The 13637-nt window shown below is 39.0% G+C and overlaps 1 protein-coding gene across 6 annotated transcripts in view; it reads right to left on the bottom strand.

The window, feature by feature from the left end:
* The window catches only part of Wdr7 (WD repeat domain 7), a 329483-nt gene that overhangs the window by 38244 nt on the left and 277602 nt on the right, over positions 1-13637 (bottom strand). The window lies entirely within an intron of this gene.

Raw genomic sequence — 13637 nt, forward strand, 5'->3', positions numbered from 1 at the left:
TGCCAGGAAGGAGATCAATAATACCCAGGCCATGTAAGACTTTAGCAAAGAAATCGGAAACCAAAGTTCAAAAATAACATGATATATCCTTTTTCTATTTTTTTCTGAATAGACCTTAAAATAATCAAACATGAAAAGAAAAAAGTCATAGCACCCATATGTTCTAGAAGCCATGCATGAATATCTTTTAGTTCTTTTGTTCTATTTTTATAAACAATTGCCATATTTATGGATAGAATATAGTGCCAGATATGGTGCACTTGAAGCTGCTTTTCAATTCACTGTGAAACATCAATTATCTTTATCAAATAACAGTATCTCATCTCAGTCCATTATCAAGATGGAGTCTTATTTCAGCCGGACTACAGCCCTATCTGTATATCAGGGCTGGCCGCAGTGGCAGAGCATGAGTGAAAGGCTGTGAAATAATCAATAATAATCATCAAATTGTGGTCGAAAGGTTGTGAGGATGGAAGTTTTTGATGAAACCTCACGTTTTTTTTTTTTTTTGGTGCAGATGATAAGGCTTAACCTTTGCAATACCTGATAACTACGACTCGGTCAGAGGAAGCCTTCTGTACACTTTAAAGTGGTTCTGAATGTCCAAGATACACGGAAATACTTAGGTTTAAGTGGAACACAAGACTTATGCTATCAAAAACCATTAAGTCGGATAGCTCTAAACAATTGTGAACATGGTTATAGTAAATGTGACAGAATTCAGACCTTCCCTTACTAGGGTGTTAAGTGCAGGTAATGAAAGGTCAGCTGTGAAAGAACCAGGTGTGCATAACAATGGTTAAACCACTTTTCCTGGAGGAGACAGAAATGCTGCCCAATCCTGTACACCTAGAATTGAAAAAGTCCTCTGCCTGAGGTAGGGATTGGGTGTCATCTATTCACATCACATGGTTCTAAAACTGAGGGGGTGTGGCAGGAAAAATAAGGAACTTCATTTTTTAACTGAAAGGAAGGACACCAATTTGGGGGAATGAGAAGTGGAATGCCTTTTTCCTGTGATTTTTCTGTCCATAGGTTTATTTATATCACATGAACATAAAGCAAAAGCAAGTTAACTGAGAAACAACTAGACTCAAGTTAGAGACAACTTCAGCACCTGGGGATGATTCTTTGCAGATCTGTCATAGAGTGGCCTGCAAAGGCTATCATACCACCCCAGCCCTCAAAGACTCCTATTTTAAGACAGCTTGATATTATTAAAAACACGTATTTATGAAATTATATATCCTTCTAACAAAAAATCCATCTTTTAAAATTCAGTAAAACAGGAGAACAAAAATTAAGCCCACAACCAATACAAGTTATTATTTTAAAATGCTAAAAAAGTTCCTGGGAGTTTGATAACACAACAGCTTAAAAGCAAGATCCTTTCCCAAAGTTATCCTTTGACTGATATCAGCTGTCAGATTTTAAACATTTTCAAGTGGTGAGCTCCTAACCATTTGAACATATCATTACGAGTGTTACAGCAAACGTTTGAATCAGACCCTGGTTCAGGGAAGTCATGAAGCTGAATGCATTTTAATAAACAGAGATTAGCTCTATTATTCTCAGAGACTGAACTTGTTGAAATAGGTTCGTTAAAGAAACTTTTGTTCTGACTAATGAAAACATTCTAAGTTAACTTCAGTAAAAGGTAACTAGTAATATTAACCTAACTTAAAACTCTTGCTTTGACTTATTTTTTTCTATAAATAAGCTGCTCTAAGAATAGAGTAACTGCTCTTTAAGTTATATACAATTCTAGTACTTACAGTGCAGTGAAGTATTTAAGGTATCTTTAAGGAACATCTCCATTTTAATCTTTACTAACAGAATAAATCCTGTTTCTCCCCCATGTCTGAGTGCCTTCTGAAACATCACACAACCAATCAATATGTAGGACACAAAGGAATTATTAATGCTAATTTGGGATTGAGCAATACCTGGGAAGTAATAACAATTAGAATAATCTGATATTAATAAAAATAAGAAACCTCCAATATAAAACAGAAAGACACATGTTAAAAAAAAACATTTTTACTAATTATGGCTTAAATAGAAAAAAATCTTTCAAGGCAAGGAAGAGATTTTATTTGGTGTTTGTAACTTGATAGGAGGACATTTTGACAATGGCAAACTCAGTATGTGTAAATGAAAATCAAAAACGCCCAGGAAAACCTTTTACTCACTGTTAGAAACATATAACACAGTACAAATCATAGTATAGTCCTTGTAACTTATTTTAAAATTTAGTTTTAAAAAATGAATGTTGCAACAATGTATCAGGCTTAATATTAATGCAGGTTATTCTAGCCTAATGACCCTCGTATTTTAAAATTAATTTTATACTAATCACACAAATCTTCATATTGACAACATATGCAAAGTAGCCCTGGCTCTTTAAAATCAACAGAAATGTAACTGTGTGTGCAATCTTGCTATAGAGGTAGCTTATTAAACTACACAAGACAGATCCTAAAACTGCAACAATACTTTACCCCACATATAATAAATGCTCTCCAGAAACACTGTGGTGTTTGAAGGCTGGATCGGTGGGCTCCCAGAGCTGAGTAGCAATAAGATAGTATGTTTTATTATGAGTGTCATGGAGACGGTGTGAAAAATCGAGAGCCACAGGCAGTCAGCGGCAATGGGTCAATAATGCTCCCAGAGACACTGTAGATAATCAACAACAAGGCCCGAGGTTCTCTCCGCCCTGCACACAGCTGAAGGGCAAATCAATACAGCCAGGGGAAGGACAGGGCCCTGCTCTCCTTCCCACAATACACCATGGTGACTTCAGGAAAACCCCCAAATGAAAATAAAGCCTACTTGCTGGGCAACTAACAATCTACTAACCTTTGAACGTAATCACAAACTCGTCCCTCAACTAGGCTTCCAAAAAAGTCCAAGCATTCAGTATAAAGGCTGCCTAAAAATGACACCACAGTAAGGTGAAGAAAGGTGCGACAGAAATCGGGACCAGGACAGACTGCTTTAATAGAAAAAGGGCAAATAGAATCTTAAGAAACACTTCATTTTATAATGGCAACACTAAAGCTTAGTCACTATTTTGTGAGTAAAGAATCTGTTTGGAGATAAACTGTCTTAACTTTGGGGTCCAGTGTGGACAATGCTCAAATACATCATACCATGCCTATAATCAGAAGGGCAAATAAGAAGTAAAACCACACTAAATTTTAGAAATTCTAAATTATCTTGGAATTACTTTGTTTCTAAAAAAGAAATATAATATTTTAATGTATTCCACTGGCTCTGAAAGCAACATTTTGTGACAGTTTTTGTATCTGACACCTTGTTAAATATATAATGCTAATATTTCACATTTTCAGTAAGAATTAATGGGTAAGAATATGTTGATTTATTATTTCTCAAGAAAAAGGTGATTCATCACATACATCATTCTGTTATTCACTGGGTGTTATTTCTAAGTTACTATGTAAAGCTGTTTTTCTCAAAACATGAAGAAAATGTGGTGGAAGAAGAAAAGTGGAAAACATTTTCAGGTTTATTTCTTATTTTTCAAAATTAAAGTTTTTTTTTTTTTCAAACTGATTAAATAACAGCTTTAAATCATCAAAAGCCCAAGCTCAAGCTTGAAATAACTATAAATATTCCTCCAGCATAATGTTACAGGAAGGACTACAATAGGTTCTACTGTTATCAAAAGAATATTCAAAAAGAAAAACTGCGATTGTATAAAATGGTGTGTGAGTACATTTAGGAAACAAAGCACTGATCTTTTGCAGCATTTTAATTGCATTTAAAAGCATGTTCTCTATTTGTAACATGTGATAAGAGACTATCATGTTTCTTTTTCCTTTCATTCACCAAAAATTATTTGCAGGTGTTGAGGGAAACAGCTCGATATTATTTAGTAAGGTGCTACCATAAGAATGCTCCAAAATTATAATCACTCTGGGGACATGTTTTTCACCTAGGAAGAAGAGGAATTAAAACACAACTCCTTTGTTGATGCTTATTTGGATTCCCGATTGGAGGCTGACAGGGAGTTTACTCTGTGCATGTGTTTAATAATGAAATCTGATGTGTAAAGGAAGTTTAGACTCAGCTAGGAGAGAACTGCATGCATGTTGTCCACTCTGCACTCTTCATTCATGACTGCTAGCTTGGTGCAATATAGTTAAAAGCAGGTTTCCGTTTTTGAAAAGTTATATTATATTATCTGCTCACCATGACAACAAAATTGAGGCACTAAAGCAAGCCACAGAAAAATAGCTGCCTTTCAAAAAGGAAAGTAGGCCTCTAAAAGTAGTTTGAAGCTTTATAGATGTTTACTTCATTAAAGCAGCACTTTTATTGAAATTACAGAAAAAGTAATTAGTGAAAGGCAGGAGCTGTTTCATTATCAAATACAATGGTTCTAAGATGGGGCATCTGAAATGAAAAGCAGTTGCGTGGGCACTCTTTAAAGGCAGTCTTCCTCTGGGGCCACTGTTGCCCTTTCACACCTACCCATTATTAGAGAATTTATGTTGACCTACTTAATTTTAGACCTTCCACCTCTTTGTCAAATCTGGTTGAGCTCAGCCCGCCTGAGTCCTACTGCTGTCCTGCTACTGAGGAGTGTGTGACAGGACAGTTGGTGGATCTAAATGCTGTCCTCTCATTGGCCAAGGAAATTGCCCAGGCAGTGAAACACCCGAAGACAGACATGGATTTTAGATGCTTCCTCATTTTGAAAACTAAGAACATTTATGTGTGTGCAGACAGCATCTCCACAACCCCAGACACTACACATTAGGATGCTGCTTTTTTCTTCTTAATGTGAGCAGAAGTTAAGGATAATTTAGGACATATTCCTACGAACATCACGTTAGTGGATTAAAACCCCCTCAATTCTAATTACGTTTGGAGGCTTTGGTGTTTGGTGGGATTTTTAAAAGTCCTGTAACCACATGATCAATCCAGGTGATTTAAAATCAATGCCAAAGCCAGACAAAGGCTGCTGTAAACAGCTCTCTATTTGCTTTATGGAAAAGGTGAAAAATCATAACAAAGCTCTTCTTTTAGTGAGTTGCCAAAACCACAGGAGGATAGCTCAAGTTCACGAGGCCCTTTGAATTTCTTTAGTGGAAATTCAGAAATGGAAACAGAACCTCCATCTCTCTTCCATGCACACACACACAAAGTGCAGAAAAAGCCTTTAAAATTATGCACACTAGCACAGTGACACCTTCATTGCTAATATGAAAAGAATGCATCTGTCAGGAAGTGAATAATGTTCCATCTTTGGCAAATAAGATATGCCTCTTATTCCTATAAGGACAGAATTGTTGAGCAATTTCTTTTACAAATACTCAGAAGCTGAGTGCTTTGGAAATCCAAGCAAATAAGTATGTCTTTAAAACCCAGGACAAAAGATCTGTATTAAGGTCAGCTATGGGCTCTGACACAGACTAAGAGTTCTGCTCTTCACCTTTACAATCTCAAGATTCTTCCTCAATAGCTTCATTATTAGCATAGACTTTAATACCACCTGGATTAATTATTTGGGTTGACATGAAATTGATACGAAAATGGCCCAGATACAGTGTTAACATACATCAGTACACAGTCACCTTGTAGGGATGTTTTGTTCTGGGGAAATCTACAGCAACATCTTCCATGTCTGCTTTTAACCTTGCCTACTGCTTGCTGAGGCTTCCCCCAGGTAAGCCAGAGGGCTTCTCTAGCACATCTTATGACATATTTAAAAGACACATCTTAAAAAGAAAAGACACTCTGCTTCCTTTCATTTTTCCAGCCAAGTTTTTTCAAAGAATGGTCCAGTCTACCTTCATATTCATTCCCTGCTGTCTGGCGTCCACCCCCATCACTGCTCTGGGACTGCTTTTGTAAGTCACCCAATCGCCTCTGTTGCCAAAAGTGTTCTTCACTTTTATCTTATGTGATCTTTCCTCAGCATTTCTTCTACAAGATGTTTCTCTTTTGAGATCTATGACTACACAGTCTTCTGAGTGTCTTCATATCCTCAAACCATCCACTCTCCCATTTTCATTGGGTGTAGCTCTCTCACCCATCTTTAAATGCTAAAAAAGTGTTAGCCCAGGTATTGTCCCTGTCCTCTCTTCTCACTATGCATCTGATGCCATGGCTCTAAGTACATCAACATGCCAATGATGGCTACATGTTGCTATCCAGCCCAGACATGTCCTCTGTGCTCCAGTCATGAATACAGCTACATATAGGACATGTGCACTTGACTGTATGTTAGGCATCTCAAGGCCAACATCAAAAACAGAAGTATTAATTTCCTACTACTCCTCATTCCACAACTCTGTTGCTCTTCCCATGTTTCTCGTCTGATCAGTTCTCATGCCAAAAATCTAGGAATCTTCCCCAGAGCCCCATTCTCTTAATTACTGTACAAAACACATCATGAATCCACTCAGTTTTGCCCTTAGCATGTATCTTAAGTTGGTCTATTTTCTCTGCCTTGACTGTCTCCTTACAAGTCTAGGCTAATACTCTCTTTGGCCTGGAACACTTGGAATAGCTTCTAACTGGCCTCCCCATTTCCACTTTTGTCTAATCATTCCCCACACAGTAACAAGGTCATCTTTTTAAAAAGGTAGGGCTTGGAATTCTTACTGGGTTTTCCTCTGAATTGAGGATAGAATCAAAATTCCTCATCTTGACTTGCAAGGACCTCTGTCACCCACCTCTGGCCCATCTCTCTAGTCTTGTCTCAGACCTGCTTTCCATCCATTTGGGCTGCAAAGTTTCTTAAATGCCCTAACATCTTTCTTACCTCAGGGTCTTTGAACACGCACTTCTTGCTTGATGCCTCATTAACTTTATTCATTACACACAGATTCAAGTTAAATATCACTTCCTCAATTAACCTCTCAGTTCCCCTTGTTTCATACTCATTCATCTACTCTACAGTTTTCCTCAGAGTTCTTACCAAAAATTGGAATGTATACTTATTTAGCCCCACAAGAAAAGTAGAAATTACCTGTTTTGCTCACTATTTCATATCAGTGCTTGGCACAGAACCCATCACTAACTTTTACTGACAAACAAATGAGGGGACCAGGAAGACCCGCCTTGTAAAATGACACTCCATTTGCTTAGGCTTCTGTCAAGGTCCCTCCACAATGCCAGAGCCTTTGGTATGCTAAGGCAGTGTAGGAAGCTAGCCACAGCTTGTAGATGGGGAAGGTTCAACAGCCTTTGGTGGTGGGAGGGGTCATCACAAGATGCACCCCCCTAGTTAAAGACTGCATAGGGAAAAAGAATAGCTCAGAAATCCCCAACAGTCTGTTTCTCTGAAATGGGAGCACCTGGGAACAAAATGGAACCTCCTTGTGTCTCCTCATGACCTCAAGCCAGCAAAGAGCTCTTTGTGGAACCCCCTCCATTCGCTTTGTAATCGCCTCTGGGCAGGGGATCCTCAGCAAAAACCTGCAGAATCTTGGTGCACAATTTCTTTTAGCATATCACTAGGGATACTGTAGCAAACTAAATGCTTTCTATTTTCTCCAAATACGGAACTGGTTCTTTCCTGGCCATTTCACAGGCTTTAGACCTTGGAAAAGCCCAGCAGTCAACTCTGCTCTCCCAGTCCCATCTATCACATTTCTAGAAATTTATTATTTTGATGGTGTGTGGCAATAGCACAGTAGTGTATACTTAATATCTGGTAAATGAGGAAGTTATGTGGATGGGTGCTATATATAGCAAATTGGGATACCCGGAGGTTGGAAAATCTTGAATTGTACACTGTATCTGAGTAAGTGGAAAACAAGTCCCAATTAGAGAGAGAGCTGCAAGGGGTTAAGCAGATAATGGTGACTTCTGTCCATACATTTTTTATTAGTGATTTTATTTGCTAGAAGCTCCTTCCTGCTGTAATTCAAAGAACTGAAAAGGCATCAAAAGGGAGATTGTGGTGAGAAAGGGAGGCTGGGTGTGTTCTCAGCACTGCTGGTTTTAAGCTCTGGCTAGGAAGGTTAGTGCAGAGGAATGGGAAAGTTCTCAAGTGCAAAACAAAAACCTAGAGATCCTGCCTCCAACTTGGCTCAGGACCAGGAGAAATTTCTGGAGAGAAAGGAATAACTAAAACTTTAATAACTAAAATTCTGCAATTTCATGTTACAAAGCATGGAGGGGTATGTAGACCCCGATTTCAAATATCTTTAATTACTTACACATGTGAGTAAATGTGCACCCATAAAATTGCTGAGTGCATAGGTTTTCTCTCTCTAAACCTTCTTCTACATTGTTGCTACTTTGTTTTTTCAGTGATAATACCAAAAAAAAAAAAAAGAAAGAAAGAAAAAAATCAAGTTCCACTCATCCCAAGGCTTCATATTTCAGTTTATATGATTCTAGATAAAAGGGAGATTACTCTTCCTGATTTTTAAGTTATTTGATTACACAGATCTTGTGGGCATAAATATGAATTCACATGCTATTTTTTCCTCATACAGTCTGATATTTTATTAAGCAAGCCTAGAGTTTCTAGCTATTCTGCCTCAGAATAACCCAGGAAACTCTGAAAGTGTCGATGCTGGGTCCCTGCCTCAGATTCTGATTCTGAGCTAGGAGATCACACAGTTTGGAAAGAACAATGCTAAATCACAATGAATTAAAAGAAAAAGAACTCCTGACAGATGGAAACACTTATGAAGTATTAAATACACATGCGTCATTATATAAAGGAGATACTGGTTTGGTATTATAATTAATGACTATTTCTCCTTGAGTGGGCTTTGCAATTTTAAAAAGCCCTTTCACAAACCTTTGTAAAACATCTTACCTTTCTAGCCTTCTATTCTTTTATAGCAGAACTGAGGGGTTGTGCACTTGTGAGGTAGATGCTCTACTGATTGAGTCATGCCTCCAGTCCCTTTTTCTCTGGTTATTTTGGAGATAGGGTCTCACTTTTTGCCAAGGCTGGCCTAGACCTTGATGCTTCTGTTTAGCTTCTCAGGTAGCTGGTTATAACAGGCATTCACCACTGGGCCCAGGTATTGGTTGAGATGGGGTCTTGCAAACTTCTGCTCCTGGTGGCCTTAAATCATGATCCTCCTGATCTCTTCCTCCCCAGAAGCTAGGATTACAGGTCTGAGTCACCATGTTTGGCTTGGCCCTTTCTTGTTTTGCAAAAATAAGGATGTTGGGCAAAATTATTTCTTTCTGCTTCAAAAATAATTTTGTTCCTGATAAAATAATAAGCACTCAATAAACATTTGAGGAATGGATGCATACATGCATGATTTCCTTTTAAAGCAATGTTGGAGAGTATTAACAGGCTTTTAAGAAGTCATCTTATACCTAATACATTTAGGCACAAAAAAGTTCAGAAACAAAGTTTGTAAATGGGTTGAAGACTAAATTTTCTCATCCCTCATTCAGTGCTTTTTGAGACTGCTTTTTACTGCATTCTTCTGAAATTTAGGGATTAGACTGTGTTGGGTGAAGGACAGTCCTCATGCCTGTATTTTGTACTCACACTACTCTTGATGAATGACAAACTGCAGGATATGTGTAATGGCATGTAAGCTGTTACCTTCTTCTTTAACCTCTGTCCAGTGTAGAGGCAGTAATTCCACAGGCTTGATGTATGTGTCTACAAGTAATAAATCTGTATGAGTTATAGCTGTGTCCTTGTAGATTTACAACTATAAGTTTTAATTCATCTCTGACAATGCATTTACATAAATTACAGCAACATAGTAACAATGCCATATGCCAGGACTCTCACCCAGGGACAGTCTGGAGGCTTACAGGAGCTAGCTTTCTTATTACTACAAAGGACCACTTTCAGTATATGTGAGAAAGAAGCACTTAATTTGGTGTGGTGGCCATTGTAGAGATGTTTTCTTGCTTCTGTCAATCCTGGGAAAGTAAGCTATGTTTTCAATACCTTGCTCTGCATTAGTGAACTGTCCTCAAGTGGAGCTGCTACTTACAGGACACACAGCTGGCTGGGAGGGGAGGGATGGTAAGGTCTACAAAGCAACCTGGTCTCTCAGCCATTGAAGTGCTGGGTGCAGGGCCTGGGCCTCTGAGAGGAGCCTGGGAAGGGGTCAGGGCCATGGCTCTTGGATGTACCTTGTCTCTTCCATCCTTGTGTGTGCCAAGGGAGAGCTGAGACATCTGGTAACTTTACTACTCATGCCTACTGGGTTTTAAGGTCTCTCCTATCGGTAAGAGTTTTGTTCCTAGACCAAACAAAAGTTTTCTTTGAGATTCAGAAACTCAAAACTGGTCTGCCCTTTAAAGGTTGACTGTTAATCAACCACCTCCCCGATGTTGTTAAGCACTTAATATGCAACACTATGAATTGAATTTAAATGTCTCACATATGTTAGCTGGATTCTTCTTCATGAGGATCCATTAAAGGAGCTGCCATGGAGAGGGCTGGTAACTTGATCCATGTGGAAAAGACAGTACCCAAGGGCAGAAGGGCAGGCACCCAATCCCTCTGCCTTCAGTTCCATTTTTCAGTTTACCTGTTTTAGGATACTCCAGAGGACAGGGGCTTAGGACACTCCCACGGGGGCATATCCTGACTGCCAGCCCATCTCAGGGAAGGTGATGGCCATCTTGGACCAGGATGGAATCTCAATGGTCAATTATAATTCCATTCTCTTTGGCAGCAACCAGTTTAAAAATGGATAAGTGACAAAATTTTGGCAATGAGACAAGAGAATAGGCTTTCTTAAAGAATGTATTTGCTTTTAAAACTTCCTCTTTCTGTCTCAGGATAGGGTCCATTGCATAGATTGCTGGCTTGGTGGTAGCTATCTCATATGCTGAGGCAGACCAGCCTAGGAGGCCAAGATTGACGACTGAGCTGCCCACTTCCCTAGTCACCTTTGGATGCTCTGCTTGATAACAACAAATTCCTTAAAGTCTTTTTTGCTGTTTCTATTACTTTACAGATGAAATACACTTTCCAAACATTTCTTTTATTTTAAAAATTCCTTCCTATATCTACTAAATCTTTCCTTTACATGTGGGTCTTCCCTACCATTATTCCTCAGAAAATACTGCTTTTACTTCTTCAAGATAGTATCAATTTCTATTTTTAGTGCATATATTCATTATACTTTGTTTTAAGGCTCATCCTAATCCACTCACTGTATATCAGGATTCTTACTTCTTTTCTCATCAGCCTCCACTGATGCTAATGGAGCCCTGAACTGCTATTGCCTAGATTGCTACCCAGGCCTCCAAGAGCAAACCATCTTCAATCTATCCTCCAGTGTTGATGTTACCTTCCAAAAAGGAGTCTCACATCCTGTTGCTTCTCTGCTTCAACTCTTCAAATGGGGCTGGGTGTAGTGGTGCACGCCTTTAATACCAGCTACACAGGAGGCAGAGATCAGGAAGACAGTTCAAGGGCAGTGCAGGCAAAAAGTGAGAGAGACTCCATTTTAACAAATAAGCTAGGTGTGGTGGCGAGGGCCTGTGATCCTAGCTATGCAGGAAGCGTAGGTAGGAGAATCACTGTAGGAGGTTGGCTCAGGCAAAAGTGGGAAAAAATATCTGAAAAATAACTAAAGCAAGAAGGACTAAAGCCTTTTAAAATCAACCAGTAACAGTGATGGTCCCATGGGGACCGAGGGATGACTGTACTGATTATTATTCTAATTTTGTGGACTACATTTATGTGGAATGCATGCACAGTACGTGTACACGCACACACACACATTTATATTTTCTTTTTTTAATGTGCTGAGGGGAAGAAAGAGAATGGTGAGAAACTGAATGGAACTAAGAAATGTAAATGAAATGACAGGAATTTTGAGAATCAAAAGGAATTTTTGGCTGAGGGCACAGCTCAAGGGGTAGAGCAACTACCTAGAGTTCAATGTCCACTCAGTACTGGAAAAAAAAAAAGAATTTTAGCCTACCTAATACTTTTGAAGGATGGCGAAAGGTTTGTTATAACTACCAAGTCTGTAATGAGCAGAGCTCTCTGCCTTATGTATTTCTACTGAGCTATTACTAAAGATTTAGATTCTTTCCTAGTGCAAAATTCTTGAACACTGGCGTTCAAAGTAACGCTGATATGAGAAATACTCAATCACCAGAGATAGACAACGAAAAACCTCAACATAGGTACTTAAAAAAAACTTTTAAGATTTTCAAGCTTTCAGAATAAAGGACAGTCTAATTTCAAGCACTGTTTCAGATATGTTTCTTCTCCTAGAGGTTTTCTCTAAATAATATTTCATTTTTAAAACACGAAGCTTGTTAGGTAATTCTTCAAGACTGTCAGGAAGCTATTGTCTTCTCCAACCATTCATCTTTTTATCATCCCTGGTGCTGTTTTTCTGGGTGCTACTCCAGAATATCATAGGAAGCACCTGCCATAAAAGCAGCTGCTGAAAAAAGCAAGAAGAAAACACCTAAAACAACACTGTCCGACTAAGTGCTGTGGCCCATTCTCACTACAATTTCTGCATTCACCACATAAGTGCCCTTGATGTGTAAGCATTTAGACTTCTCACTGAAACTGTGCCAGGAGCTTAAAACTTGGCCTTAAAGAAATATCAGTCTTGCTGTCCACAGATCTTTAAGGCTCACTGTTCCTCCTAACTAGAGGTAAAAATCCTTGTTATTTTTAGAGAGAAGAACGCATTTGTTTTCCAAACTTCTACTAATACAGGTGTGTTCACTGACATTTCTGTTTAGTCTTGGACATTACCTTTCTCTTGGTATTTAGTGCCTTAGAGGGCTTGCCAGAATTAAGTGTACTATATAAAACTATGCTGGTTTATTTTCATAAGATGCTTGCCAAAACCTCCTTTTCCCTGAGAATAATATTTTAGTTAACAGAAAATGTCGGCATTTCATTATTTCCTTAATACTTTGCTAACACTTTGTAACTTATTTACAAAACCTATGTTACTGATTTAGCATTTAATAAGTCACAAATAAGAAATGTCTCTGCTTATGTACTGGAATAACTGATTCTCACGTAAGGTTGTACAAGTCCCAGTGTAATGCTAAGTGGCACTGCTGCAATAGGAACCAGTCCCCTGTTTGAGGAACATATTTCTGGTTTCTGATAAGCTCATTTCCCCATGTTTTCTGAACTTCTGGGGTTTGCATATGTTGCACCTCAGTTTGGAATTACTGCCTTGGCTTCTCTTCTCCTTGGTGGACTCTTCACTGTGAAGGGCTGTTCTTTTTTTTTTTTTCCGAGGAGGATCTGCTTACTTTTCATTTTTCCCCAGACCCCATGACCACCGTGAAGACCACCACCAGCGTAGCCTCTGAAACCATCACAGTTGGTCTCAAAGTCACAGCGGGCGAGAAGAGTTCAGAGTCTCAGCCCCTGAGTCTGGGAGCTGTAGTTGGGATGGCAGTGGCCATTGCTGTGCTTGTCACTGGGATTTTGGGACTGATGGTCTTCCTCAGGTGGAAAAGAAGGAAGGGTAAGTGGTCCAGGCCTGGCCTTCTCATCATGCCTCCCAGCTGAGTGTTTCTCGGAACACACCCGCATCAGACTCATTTAAGACACTTATTACAAATGCAGATACTTGCTGAGCAACTCTCAAATCCACTGAGTCAAGCTCTGTAGCCTGAGCTTGGGAATACTGCTTTGCTTTGTTTTGTTCTGTTTG

Source organism: Castor canadensis, chromosome 4 (assembly GCF_047511655.1).
Source record: "Castor canadensis chromosome 4, mCasCan1.hap1v2, whole genome shotgun sequence".
In the NCBI taxonomy this organism is placed as follows: Eukaryota; Metazoa; Chordata; class Mammalia; order Rodentia; family Castoridae; genus Castor; species Castor canadensis.